This window comes from Pongo abelii, chromosome 7, assembly GCF_028885655.2.
Source record: "Pongo abelii isolate AG06213 chromosome 7, NHGRI_mPonAbe1-v2.0_pri, whole genome shotgun sequence".
NCBI classification, from domain to species: Eukaryota; Metazoa; Chordata; class Mammalia; order Primates; family Hominidae; genus Pongo; species Pongo abelii.
The window spans coordinates 108,646,356-108,660,686 of NC_071992.2; the positions used below are offsets into that span (position 1 = coordinate 108,646,356).

General features: G+C 33.4%; 2 long non-coding RNA genes across 2 annotated transcripts in view; one reads left to right on the forward strand and one right to left on the reverse strand.

The window, feature by feature from the left end:
- LOC129047475 (uncharacterized) overlaps positions 1-13,931 on the reverse strand; it is a 74,916-nt gene extending 60,985 nt beyond the window's left edge. The window contains exon 1 of the long non-coding RNA XR_008509185.2: positions 13,847-13,931. This is a non-coding gene — a long non-coding RNA (uncharacterized LOC129047475). The remainder of the gene's footprint in view (positions 1-13,846) is intronic.
- The window catches only part of LOC129047474 (uncharacterized), a 48,464-nt gene that overhangs the window by 6,769 nt on the left and 27,364 nt on the right, over positions 1-14,331 (forward strand). Inside the window, exon 2 of the long non-coding RNA XR_008509184.2 lies at positions 10,544-10,670. This is a non-coding gene — a long non-coding RNA (uncharacterized LOC129047474). The remainder of the gene's footprint in view (positions 1-10,543; positions 10,671-14,331) is intronic.

Sequence of the window (14,331 nt, forward strand, 5' to 3'; positions counted from 1 at the left end):
ATATAACCTCCTTGGTCCCAAAGGGCATTAGGTCTGGAACACTTAATAAATTGTATATCTCAAATATTCAACTGATTGAATGATGAGTAGTAATGGGGTATATGTTATAATTGGCACATCTATTGAAATATAGGGGAGCAATTGAAACCATCAAGAGAGCTACTCAATGTACGATCACCCAGGAGTGATAGGAGAGCTATTTCATGGTAATTCATTTGTCAACCCGAATACGTGGTTAGGATTGGGAAGGGAAATAAAGAAACATCTGAGCAGCCTAAAAATATGGCATAAAATTCACACACTAGAACTCATGCACTTTACTCAAGGGTGAGTACCTTAAACCCTCATTCAACACCCATTTATTCTTTAGATTATGCAAGTAGAAAGCTTAGAAAGAACAACAAAGATTTCACAAATAATCCCCAATCCTGTCACACAGAATACTGTTTTCTTTGTTTTATATTAATTTTTATTTTTATGGGTGTATAATAGGTGTATATATGTATATATTTATGGGGTACATGAGATATTTTGATACAGACATGCAATGCATAATAGACACATCATGGAAAATGGGGTATCCATCCCCTCAAGCATTTACCCATTTGCTACAAACAATCCAATTATACTCTTTAGTTATTTTTTCAATGTACAATTAAATTTTTATCAACTATAGTCACCCTATTGTGCTATCAAATTCTAGGTCTTATTCATTCTTGCTATTTTTTTTGGTACCCATTAACCATCCATATGCTACCCTAAACTCCCAGTACCCTTCCCAGCCTCATAACCGTCCTTCTACTCTCTACCTCTATGAGTGCAATTGACTTGATTCTTAGGTCCCACAAACAAGTGAGAACATGTGAAGTTTGTCTCTCTGTGCCTGCCTTATTTCACTTAACATAATGATCTCCAGTTTCATCATATTGTTGCAAATGACAGAATCTCATTCTTTTTTATGGCTGAATAGTACCCCATTGTGTATAAGTACCACATTTTCTTTATCCATTCGTCTATTGATGGACACTCAGGTTGCTTCCAAATCTTGGTATTGTGAACAGTGTGGCAACAAACATGGGAGTGCAGAGATCTCTTTGATATTCTGATTTCCTTTCTTTTGGGTACATACCTAGTAGTGGGATTGCTGGGTTGTGTAGTAGCTCTATTTTTGGTTTATGGAGGAAACTGCTCCAAACTGTTCTTCACAGTGGTTGTACTAATTTTCATTTCCACCAACAATGTACAAGGGTTCCCTTTCTCCACATCCTCACCAAAATGTGTTATTGCCTGTCTTTTGGATAAAAGCCATTTTAACTGGGCTTAGATAATACGTCATTGTAATTTTGATTTACATTTTTCTGATGATCAGTGATGTTAAGCATCTCTTCATATGCCTGCTTGCCATTTGTATGTCTTCTTTTGAGAAATGTCTAGTCAGGTCTTTTGTCCATTTTAATCGGTTTATTAGATTTTTCCTTTGGAGTTGTTTGAGCTCCTTATATATTCTAGTTATTAATCTCTTGTCATATGGTTAGTTTGCATATACTTTCTCCCATTCTGTGGGTTGTCTCTTCAACTTGGTTGATTGTTTCCTTTGCTGTGCAGAAGCTTTTTAACTTGATATGATCCCATTTGTCCGTTTCTGCATTGGTTGCCTGTGCTTGTGGGATATTATTCAAGAAATCTTTGCCCAGATCAATGTCCTGGAGAGCTTCCCCAATGTTTTTTTTGCATCATTTTCATAGTTTGAAGACTTAGATTTAAGTCTTTAATCCATTTTGATTTGATTTTTGTATATGGCAACATATAGGGGTCTAGTTTCATTCTTCTGCATATGGATATTCAGTTTTCCTAGCACCATTTATTGAAGAGACCTTTTCTCTCAAAGCTAGTCCAAATAAGCAATAATATATACATATATGGTATTTCACCTCAGCAAATTCATTTTCAACAAAGATGCCAAGAACATACAATTGGCATCTTTGTTGAAAATGAGTTCACCATAGATGTGTGGATTTGTTTCTGAGTTCCACTATTCTGTTCCATTGGTCTATGTGTCTGTTTTTATACCAGTACAATGCTGTTTTTGTTACTATAGCTCTGTAGCATAATTTTGGAATACTGTTTATAGTATTTTTAAAAATAACATTGGTACTATGTTGTATACGTACATATATGTAGTACAGATCACCTTTTATAAAATCTCTTTGTCATTAATGCATCTTAATTTTCCCCATGTTATTACATTTTCTTTTACATGGTTTTTAATATCTGTAATATTCTACCATAAACATATATCATTGTTCATTTGACCTAGCTTTTTAGAACTTTTAGTATTAAAATTATTTAATCAACATCATTGTTGATGAATTTTCCCTCAGTACCCATATTATTTTCTTAGTGTAATGCATTATTATAAATCCTTAGTATAAAATACTTCAGAAAGTGGATTACTGGTTCAAATAATACTTCTTAAAATATATCAGTTTATATTCCTATCAACACTATATGTGAATTACCATTGTCCTAAGAACTACCTTCCCCAAACTGGATATTATCATTTGGATTTCAGGCATAGAAATTAAAAAAAAAAGACAGAAAACAATAAAGAAGAAACTAAAACCAACTAAAACTATGATGGTAGAGACATATTAGAGAAAACAGCCTTATAGTCCTCAATAGCTCCTGAAATCATCCCTGGATACTATGCAATAATGAATATTCATAACAATGGCCATGAGTCATCAAGTAAAGGTTAATTCATGCTCAAATAACTTGGCTTCCAAAGTATACATTGCTAGTGAATTGTATTCACTATTTTGTATTCACTGTGTTGTAACCTTGTATAAACCTTTAGAAAAATAATTCTGGAATATACCTGGAGCCTTAAAATATTATACCTTTTGACTCTATAATTTCACTTTTTGGACTCTATATTAAAATAAGTAATTCTTATACAAAAAAAAAAGGACCAGTGTACCTTAATGTTTACCAATATATTACTCATACTAGCAATAAAATAAAATGAAGCATGAAACTAAATATCCAATGAAAATTGAATACTTGTAGAAATTATGGTAAGTCTACCTACAAGCTGTGATAAACAGCCATTATGATAATATTTATTAATAACTTATAATAACTTAAAAATACTTATACAAAACTGTGCAAACAATATATTCATAGCTATGTAAAATAAGTTACATGCAAAGAAATAGACTAGAAAGAAATGCATTAAAATATGTAAAATATTAGCAGCCGTCAATCATCTTTGAATGTTGGAATGATAGATGATTGTCTTCCTTTTATTTTTCTGTCTGTGTTTCAAATTTTCCATAATGATAATATTTTATTTTTATAATAAACAGAACCATAAACACTTATTTTTAAGTACTTTCTTTAACAAAATTTAGATTAGTATCCCAACTCTTACACAAAGGTTCGTTTTTAAACATTTAAGCTAATTAATGTGTTTACGTGCTAAGTTTCAATCATCTGAAGAAATCCTCATCCAAAATTCAACATGTTATTTACCATGATAACAGACAAATTTGACATTATTGCATATGAAATATTTCTAAATTCTACCTGCCTTACTACATAGACTAGAAGGTATTCTGATAGCATTAACAATAAGTGTGATGATTTTTTGAGAATCCATATATGTATCAATTATCGATTACTATGATAATGCTACATTATGAAGGACCACAAGAACTTATTAGCAAACTAATGAATGTGTATTAAGTTCATGAGTCTGTGGGTCAGAAATTTAGGCTGGACTTGGCTGGGAACCTCTGCTACTGGATGAGCTTGCCCACGTTTCTAATAGTGAGTGTCATGTTCCATCATAGCTAGGTAGATTGTAGCTTTTTCTCATGTCTCATTCTCCAGCAGACCACCTGGTCATGTGGCCACGTTCTCATGGTGATGTCAGAGGGAAGAGTGCCAGCAGAAGTACTCTGCTTAGATCACATCTTCTATCATCCCCTTGTCCAAAGTAAGTCATATGATCAAACTCTGAGCCAGAAGTGAGGAGACATTCCAGTTATACAGTAATGGGTGTAGCTACAGGCAACATGGGAGATTTGGCCATTAATGTAATCAATCTTCCACCATATTGAAAACATTTTTAGTTTTCTCTATTTTTAGATGCTGTTCTTGGTTCCTGATCTGGTGTTGCCATCAACATGCTAATTGTTCCTGTACACTTGCAAACTCATTAAACCTGAGAAAGATGGCAAGTCTGATTCTTCTTCCTAACTTCAGACTGTAGGGACAAACCAAAAAAAAAAAAACTATTGTATCCAAATAGAAAAACCTTATGAAAAAAAAGCATCTACTGGGTTGCAGCTGGACAAATTTGATATAGCTGGAGAAAATTTCTCTTGGCCTTGGCTGACACGTATCCATTTCAGAACCAAAAATTGAAAAGAGCATCTGGTATTTTATAACGAGTCTTTGTTATGGTTTATTTTTAAGCTTGAATTTTATCATCCAACACAAAGTTAATTTCATACAAAACTGATTCCATGAGAGCATCAGGATTGATAAATGCTCATTGAGTAACTGAATGCTGGATTTAATCAACTGATATTTGAATTATGTGCTACAACAAATTAATAGTTGAAATAGCTCTGCTGTCTAATTCATCCTGACAGAAATAGACCAGATATATGTTTCCATTTCTTCCCAACACAGAGAAATTTGTGTTATAAACAGAAGAAGTTTTTAAAAAAGGATATCAGCTATTCTACTCACAAATGTATGTCTGATCTGGGATGTTTTACTAAAACAATAAGTTTGAGAAGAATATTAGGTGAGGAAACTCAGTGGACAAAAAGTAGAAAGCTGGTTTCGGCAGAAGGGAACACATCTATTCTCCTTCTTTAATTACTCGTTGAGATAATAAGATAATTATTCATTAGAATTAGGAGATACACATTCATATACTTTGTTTCATCACTAAAAGTGAAGATATTCCTTAAATCATTTTGAACCTTATTATGTGACTGAGACAGAATTGATGTATAACAACATTATAAAGTTATTTGTATATTATTAATGTAAAATTATTATTATATTATAAAAAGGCATGAAGTATTAATACACACTACAATGAAGATAAACCGTGAAAACATTATGTTAAGTAAACCAGCCACAAAATACCATGTGTTGTATGATTCTATTCCTAAGAAATATCCAAATCTCTGGCTAAACTACAGAGATAAAAGGACTGGGAGTTCCCTGAGGCTAGGATGATGTAGGGATGGAGGATGACTGCTAATGCACGTGTGTTTCTTTGGGGGAGTTTGAGATGTTCTAAACTAGATTGTGGTGGTGTTTGTGCAACCCTGTGAATATACTAAAAGTCACTGAGCTGTACATTTTGAACAGGGGAATTTTAGGGTATGTGAAATTATGTTGATTAAGTTGTAAAAAATGTATAGTTAAAAATCTGGCAGCAATGGTTAGAGAAATGGCAAGCATTATGAAGAATATTGGATGCAAAGGAAATATATCTTAATCATTAAATTGTTTAAAATTAATTGGAATTCTTACTAAAATTATATAAATAATTCAAAAGGAATTATAATATTACTTAGATTTAAGTGAACTAAGAATCATTTTCATCACTACTGTAACAAAAATAAAACACATAGGAACACATGAGAGTTCCCTATTGAGTTTAAGGAAGGCAAACAATGAGGAAAAAAAGGAAAGTGGAAGATCATAGAAATATAATGAAGAGACAGAAATAAATTCTAGGGAAGGAAATGAAGGGATTCGAAAAGAAGAGAAAAGATCAAATAAATGTGGAAAGAGGTCTCAGGAAAATGATGAGTTCTACTTCAGGATTCGGGTTTCTGTGAATGTTAGCTGCTGATTAGGGACAGATAAGACATGGTTCCCTTTCAAGTTGAATTATTGCAGCATAGCTTCTCATTTTCTTTTAAACATTTTTACTGACAGAGCCATGCGTGCCTATATTCACAAAATATTTGTGACACAAATATAAAAAACGTACTTAATTTCCATAGCACCATTGCCCTCTCTAAATAAGTGGGACTTGATCAAATTATGCATCTATAGACCTACAGAACACAATTAGCTCAGGAAGATCTTAGAAAGGGTAGCAAATTTATAGATCTTCTCAAAGTGTAGATTTGTTTATCTATACTTCATCATTTAACTTTTCTTCAAAGTTCTCCTGTCTTTGTGATTCTCTAAGACAACTTAAATGCTTGAAGAGTCAATAAGGGGCCAGGTGTGGTGGCTCATGCCTGTAGTCCCAGCACTTTGGGAAGCCGAGGTGGGGTGGATCACTTGAGGTTGGGAGTTCCAGACCATCCTGGCCAACATGGTGAAATGCCGTCTCTAAAAATACCAAAAAAAAAAAAAAAAAATTAGCCGGGAGTGGTGGCAGATGCCTGTAATCCCAGCTACCTGGGAGGCTGAGGCAGGAGAGTCACTTCAACATGGGAGACTGAGGCAGAAGAGTCGCTTGAACCCAGGAGGTGGAGGTTGTAGTGAGCCTGGATCGTGCTACTGCACTGCAGCCTGGGTGACAGAGCAAGACCCCATCTCAAAAAACAAACAAACAGCAACAATAAAAAGAGTCAATATGGGTGCTCACATGCCTGATTATAGCAAGCCATACCACCAGCATAGACATTGATCTCCAAAACCAAAAAGCAGTCTTACAGACAGCTCCCTCTCAGGATCTGCTTCAGTTAGTCTTAGGACTCTCAAAGATTCTGGAATAAGAATCGATCTATATCACATATCCCAATCACTTTTGCTGAAATCACATGCCCTTGTCACACACAACATTCATATTGAATTACTTATTTCTTCTCTGTCAAGCAACAGCTTAACCTTGGATTGACTTCTTAGCTTACAAGCTACGCAAAGTTATTATGTGACTGGAAAAAAGCTAAAGTGTGTTTGAGGAAAGCAGACAAGAAAGGCCACATAGTTCAATCATAGTCAAAGATACCAAATGACGTCGTTTATATTGCCCAAGGTGAAACTTCACAACTGTAGTCATCCTTCAGTGTTCCGAGCTTCAGAATGTGTTTTTAAAAAACAAAATAATGTCAAGTTAAAGATTAGATATTTAAAATACATTTTATGAGCATTGGATAACAGCGACAAATCAATCCAATAACATTTTGTGCTTGTTTGAGGCATTTTGAGTGCTCTAAATCAATCCAATAACATTTTGTGCTTGTTTGAGGCATTTTGAGTGCTCTACACCACGAAGAAGGGCTAAGGTTGGTGTGGGTAGTGGTTACACAAGCTAGGTTGTTTATTCTGGAAAGTTCTTAGACACAAAGTGAGCCCAATCTTTTGGTATTTGCACTGTTTGCCCTGTTAGTGCTTCTTCCTACTTTTTCTACTCTTGGGATGGTCTATTTCCAGATGCAACTTGATCACTTTGGGGAATATTCTTATCTTACTTCTTTATTGCCCAGAAGATAAGAGGGATTTTTTAAATCACCATATTGCCTCATTTAAAAAATAATAACAGTTATGTGTTGATGTTTAATGGTAAGAAGCAGTGGCAAACATTCAATTGCTAACATACAATAAATGGAAGAGACAAACTCAGTAGTGAAGTTACATAACCATTCAAATTAATTTCTTCTTACTTTACAGAGTATAAGATTCCAATTGGATGCAGTTAGACAGCAAATCTTTATTGCATCTAACCAAATATGTTTATGTTATTGAGATGCTCTGGAGTGAGACTATCTGAAATACAGGACAATGGAAATGTGCTAGAAATACACCATTTAGGCTCTGGGAAAAAAATCTATGAAATTTACATTACATGGCTTTATTTATGTAAAACATAAACCTAAACACTCATTAGAAAGTTAAGCGTGGCTTTAGAAGGTAGTATTACTAAACTGTAGTAAGGACAAAGAAAAAGAAAAACAAATTTCAAACAAAATAACAAATGAAAAAATAATAGAAAAAAATTTAGATATAGAGATAAAAAGAAAACATTGTCAGAGTTATAGTAAAAAGAGTCACTAAAAATGTCAAGACATTTTGGAGATAAATGGAGTTACTAACAAAAAGCCTTTCAAATAACATTGTGCAGAATTTTAGAAATGAACAGAAAAAAACTGGAAATCATAGAAAAGATAAGTAAAAATCTGTTCTTACATTGGGAGAGATACACAAAAAGAGAACTTGTAAATTGTATCATATTATTTCAAATCATTTCTAGATTAGGCAGGATATAAGTAATCAGTAATTAATTAGGATATATTCTGAAATGAGCTGTCTCTTACTTAGATGCTTGATTGATTAAATTAGTATTTTTAGAAGCGATGTTAGAGAAAATGGCTATTTTAGATTATTATAAGAAGAAAAATATTTATTGAAAATATAACCCTGGAATTATTTTTATAGTTATAATGCAAGTAAACCCAGGAAAAATATATTAAAAGGCAAATAATATATTATTTGTACTATATATCATAGTTTATATGATGTATTATACAATCATATAATATATACTTTTACATATAACTTTTACTCGGATAACATTTCACTACAATTTCAATTTTTTAAAATGACAATATGACAAGAATCTAGATATTTTAAATTTAGAAGTAAATCTTGGATCTAAAACCAACTTTTAAAAATTCAGATGGAAAAGCAGCTACCAGCCCAGCTACCTGAGGTATCTGCCAAGAAGCCAGGTGCTTTGTGGGAATCTCTTCCATAGCTTAGCATCTGGGTTTTCTAAGTTGTTACCAAGGGAGGAAAATGGAAAAAATCTACTACAGTGTGTAGTGCTGAGGTTACTGGCCTCTTCAGAACAATAATATGAAAATGTTTTCTTTTCAACAATGGGACTCACAAAATGGGAATAGAAATCCAAAGGTAACAAAATACTGTATTCTCTAAAATGTCTTTTCTGCATTATTTTTAATTTATGTTAAGACTGTATTAGCTTCAGAGTGTTTATCTATGTCCCCAAGAGAGGATTAGCTGGGAACATTCTTTGAGATAAACTAAAAGAACTATTTGGTGCTGGCACTGTTAAATTCTTCTGATGTGCAGGTGTTTGTAGTATTTGTACAGTTGCCTGATTGGTTTTCATCCAGGTAAATCCACAGAGAATAAGGTTTATCGTTTGAGGATAGACAGGTGCAGAGGCTATTACAGAATATAGTGAAAACCTGCCACTAGCCACTTCCATGCTATTTTCTAAAGCGTTTCATGTTCTGACTTGGAGAATATAAGCAAGACTTCACTTCATTGAATGTTTCTTACTGATGTTTGCTGAATCACATGCATCTTACTTTTTCCCAATGTCTTTTATGATCCACTCTGTATTCCTAACTCTTCATTAGTATTACAAAGTAAGAATGTGTGTTGTTACAAAATAATAAAATATATTAAATAGCTTGTTATTTTTGGATATGCTTTACAATAGTTACGGAAAAAGAGTTCATACATTTACTCAATTGTTCCATCAACAAAATTTTATGAAGCCTCTGAAATTTTCCAGGCAATGTGCTGGGTGCAGGAGATAGAAGAGTGATCAAAACAGAAATGATCTCTGCCTTCATGAAGTTTATGGTTCAATGGAGAGGCAGAAAAACTGGGTATCACACTGGAATTTTAACTACAGTACCAAAGTATATTAAATGCTGCATTTCACAGGCTGTATTAGATCACAAGCGGAATTAATAAATGATTTAGCCATATTTTGATGCTAAGTGGAGAGTATAAGACTAAAATTTATTGAGCTCATACCACACGCCAGCCTCAGAATTACATGATGTCTAGGCTATGATTAATTTAGCCATTCTGTTAATGGACAATATTTTTTCTAATTTCTTCCTATAACAAATGATGTTACAAATAATATTCTTATACCATTGTTATACTTGTTTCTCTGTGCAAATATACAAGTGCACATACACAAGGAGTTTTCTAAGACACATCCACAAGAATGGAATTGCTTGGCATGACAGCATGAACATCTTCTAATTTACTACATATTGCCAAATCATTCTCCAAAATGCTTGTACCAACTTATACTTCCACCAACAACACAGAAGTTATATTAATTTGTGCCCACACTTCATATTGCAAGACTTAAATTCTGCCAATCTTATGAGTTTAAAATGCATGTAATTGTTGTTTTGATTTTCATTTTCCTGATGACTAATGAATAAAGCATCTCTTAATAAAAACATAAGCAATTCAGCCGGTTTCCTCGCCCTTAAAACCATTCATCCACAGTGAAAACTATGGTGTTGGATATTGGAAAAAGTGTTGTTGGAAGGGTTCCTTTAAATAATGTTATGCAATGAGTCCCCCAGACCAAAAAAAAAAAAAAAAAAAAGTGAGCATTTGAGTGTGGCTGCCCCTTATCTTAGTTCTTCAGACACAATGAGCTGATGTCTAACTACAACCTAGAAAACCAAATTGCAGAAACAGGCCAGCCAGCTGTTTCTATAACAAAATAAAGAAGAGTTGATTCTGTATTTGGATTGGTCTGTTCTTCCAGAATTTGTCCAGCAAAGGAAACTGAGACTGCAGTGCACCAGATGAACACGGAAGGTGGGAGAGCTGGCCTGGAGCTGTTTTAAATTCTACCTTAAAGGACAATCTAGGAGGCTGACAGGAACCCAAAGGTATATTTTCTGTGCTGTAGAAAAAGTAGGAGGAGCTAAAGTATGTGTGACTAGCAAAAGAAAAATGAATCTCCTATGTCACAGGAAGTACAAGTTTGTGATTGGTGATGTGAATAAAATACTCACCTCAGGCACAAAATTTAAGCAGCACCAAAAAGCAAAAATCCAGTAACCAAGATAGTAAAATTTTATGCACTATTTAAAAAAAAGTCAGAATTAATGCCAAAGAATTTACGATGAACAAAATATTATTTCTTTAAGACAGTTCTCAACCCTGGACTTACATATCCCTGCCTCACTTTCCTCACCCTAATCCTGACTTTTCGGGGAATGTTCCTAGAGGAAGACCCTGAAAAATAAAAAAATAAAAAAATAAAGAGCCCAAGAAAGAGTCCGCTTTAAGCCTCTTGCAGGCCCAGAAGCCATGAAGTTCTCTTATCCCAGTACCAGCCAATGAAGCCTACACTGCTGCCTTGTCTTTCATCCTTCCTCCCTTCCCAGCACAATCATCAGCCTTATTTCTGTTGGGGTCAGGAGCCACAGCAGGTAGGGGAAGGAGAGGCATGAGGGCTGTGTGTAAGGAGAGCTGACGGTACCAAGTTGAGTCTGTGTTTTGTGCCTCAACATGATCATCACAGGTCCTTTTTATCATTTAAGAGATATGGATTCTGTCAAATTTTTTGTCCAGAAGCAAGAAAAAATTAGCAAATCAAAGGGACAGTGGAAACAAGATGCTTTCTGCAGGTTCATTGTACCAGTTATACAAGAAAGTAAATGTATACTTACAAATCGAGACACATGTTCTGCAGAAACTATAGCCTCTCTGCTTTAGATAGGGTGGTCAGGGAAATAGCTCTGGGCATCTCAGAAGAAAGGAGGGAGTGCCAAGCAGCCCAAGAGTTGGTGGCACAGACAAAAACCTAAGAAAAGGCCCTGCAGCAGCAGGAAGTGTGGCTCCTTCTGAATCTGAAAGGCCAGACTCACTAGACGGTACCACTGGTGGTATCAGACAGAAAAGGGGAGCTAGGACCAGATCTGCTGGGCTAAGGCAAGGACTTTGGATTATTTTCTAAGTTTTATAAAGGTTCATTCAAGGGTTTTGAGGATTGGATTGGCATGGCTTGCTTTCACCAGTGATGTCCTAGAGGGTGCAATAAGGCAAGAAGAAGAATTAATATGCATAAAGAATGAAAAGGAAGAAGTAAATTGCTTCTATTCACAGACAATAGAGAGTATCCTAAGGAATCCTCAACACAACTACTAAGGAGAACTAATCTATGAACTTCACAATGTGACAAAATTAAAAATCAATATTTAAAAATCACTTTTATTTCTACACATTATTAGAAAAGCATAATTGGATAATAAAATTTCCAAAGCAATGTTACTTATAACATCAAAACCACAAAATATTTAAAAATAAAATTAACAAAAGATATGAAAGACCTCTAAAATAAAAAACAGAGAGAAATTAAAGGAGGCCTATATAAATGCAATAATGCCATGTTCAAAGAGTAGAAGATTCAATAATGTTAACACATCGATTCTTCCTGAATTAATCCGTAGATGCAGTACAATCCCAACAGGCATGTTTTTAAAGAAATTGATAAATTAATTTTAAAATTGTTATAAAAAAGCAAAAGACCTAGAATAGCTATAACTATATTTAAAAAGAACAAACTTGAATGATTCACAATGCCTGATTTCCAAGTTACTTTTATAGTTACAGTATCCAGACAATATGATATTGACATAAGACAGACACAAAATAAATTAAACAGACCCAAATATACACAGGCAGTTAATTTTTGACAAAGATGTAAGTTAAATGCAATGGGGAAAGGAAAATTGTTTCAACAAATGTTATTGGAATAACTGGATAACATGAATTTCAATCCTTATTTGACACCATATACACATATTAATTTGAAATGCATCATAGTCCTAAATATGAGAGCAAAAATTATAAAACTTCTAGAAGAAAACATTGTAAAACACTTTAGTAACCTTATGTTTGGCAAAGATTTCTTTAAAAAGACATGTAGTAACATAAAATTAACATAAAAACATATTAACATAAAAATAGATACATGGACCTCATCAAAATTAAAATTCAACTGGAAAACATTACCTCATCAAAATTAGCTTAAAAACACTCCATAAAAATATAAATGGCAAAACATAGACTGGGAGAAAGTATTCCCAAATGATATGTCTATAATCTTTACATATAAGTAAAGAACTCTTGCACATAATTAACCGAACCACAAATGATCAATTACAAATGGACAAAAGAATTAGCATCCAAAAGAAGATATATCAATGGTTAATACATGAAAAGTTCTCAGCACAATTAGTAATGATGGAAATGCAAACCAAAACCAGAAAGAGATTCCCTTTCCCATCACTAGAATGGCTACAATGAAAATTGTTGACAACACCAAATATTGAGGAGGATGCGGCAGATCTGCAATTCTCAGACATCACTGGTAGGGTGAAAATTTAAGAACTTTAGGAAACATTTGAGAGGTTTTTAGTAAGTTGTATCTGTACCTACTCTACGAGTAGTTATACTTCAATATATTTTAGTAGTTATACTTCAATATATTTACCCAAGGCGAATAAAAATGCATTTCCTCACAAAGAATTACACATGGACGTTCACAGCAACATTAATCACATTATTCATAATACCCAAAGAGTGAAAACAATTCAAATGTCTATCAACCAACAAAAGAATAAACAAAATGTTTTATATTCATACAATTAAATACTATTCAGGAATTGAAAGTACAAGCTTTACACTCCTACACAAAAACACACACACGCACACACACACACACATAATAAAGGCTTCATTTGTTGTAGTTGAGTTCTGTTGCTTCTAGATGCCTACACAACCCTCAAGGCTTCAAAATATCCTCTTCCAGAAAAAACATTTAAAAATATTCACCCCTGGCATGGCTCCAATTGTGGGAACACAGTTTATTCAGGGTAATAAACGGAATTCTACATCTTCTCTCCTTTTGTGCTTAAATAAGTGTTTTAAAATGTTTCATTTATTTTAATGTGAGATTAAAGTGGAGAAAAAGGTTATTAAAGTGTAATTATGATACAATACATCCTTCTATTTTTGTTATACTAGGAGAAGAGTGTTAATATAATGAATTACCTACCTTTAATTTTACAATAGATGAAGGCTACATTCATTTGCAACTTTTGTTTAAAGAATCTGAATTAGAGGAAAATGTTTGCTTACTTCTGTGAATAAAAAAATGAAACCAGGTTTAATAGAAATTAAAATAAGAAGAAATCAAAGAAAAATGATTTATCAAAACTTATTATTTACTTACAATAGGTTTAAGCCTTCACATTATATAAATTATATATATCAGTAAAGGGTCTTTCAGCTTCTCTCCAGGACCCTTGGCACACCTATAAATTTGAGTAAATCTTTCCAGCCTCTTTTTTCTGGTGAATTCTTTCACTACAATTTAAATACTTATTGTAAGCAAGTAATATTTTATATAGTTATTATATTTCTTCATTTCGAGAGCACATTCATATCTTAATTCATTCCAGGTGATCCCAATTTGTGGAATGTTACAGCTTGTGTTCATGTGTAATTATGTACCATTAAAATAATAATAGCTGTCATTCA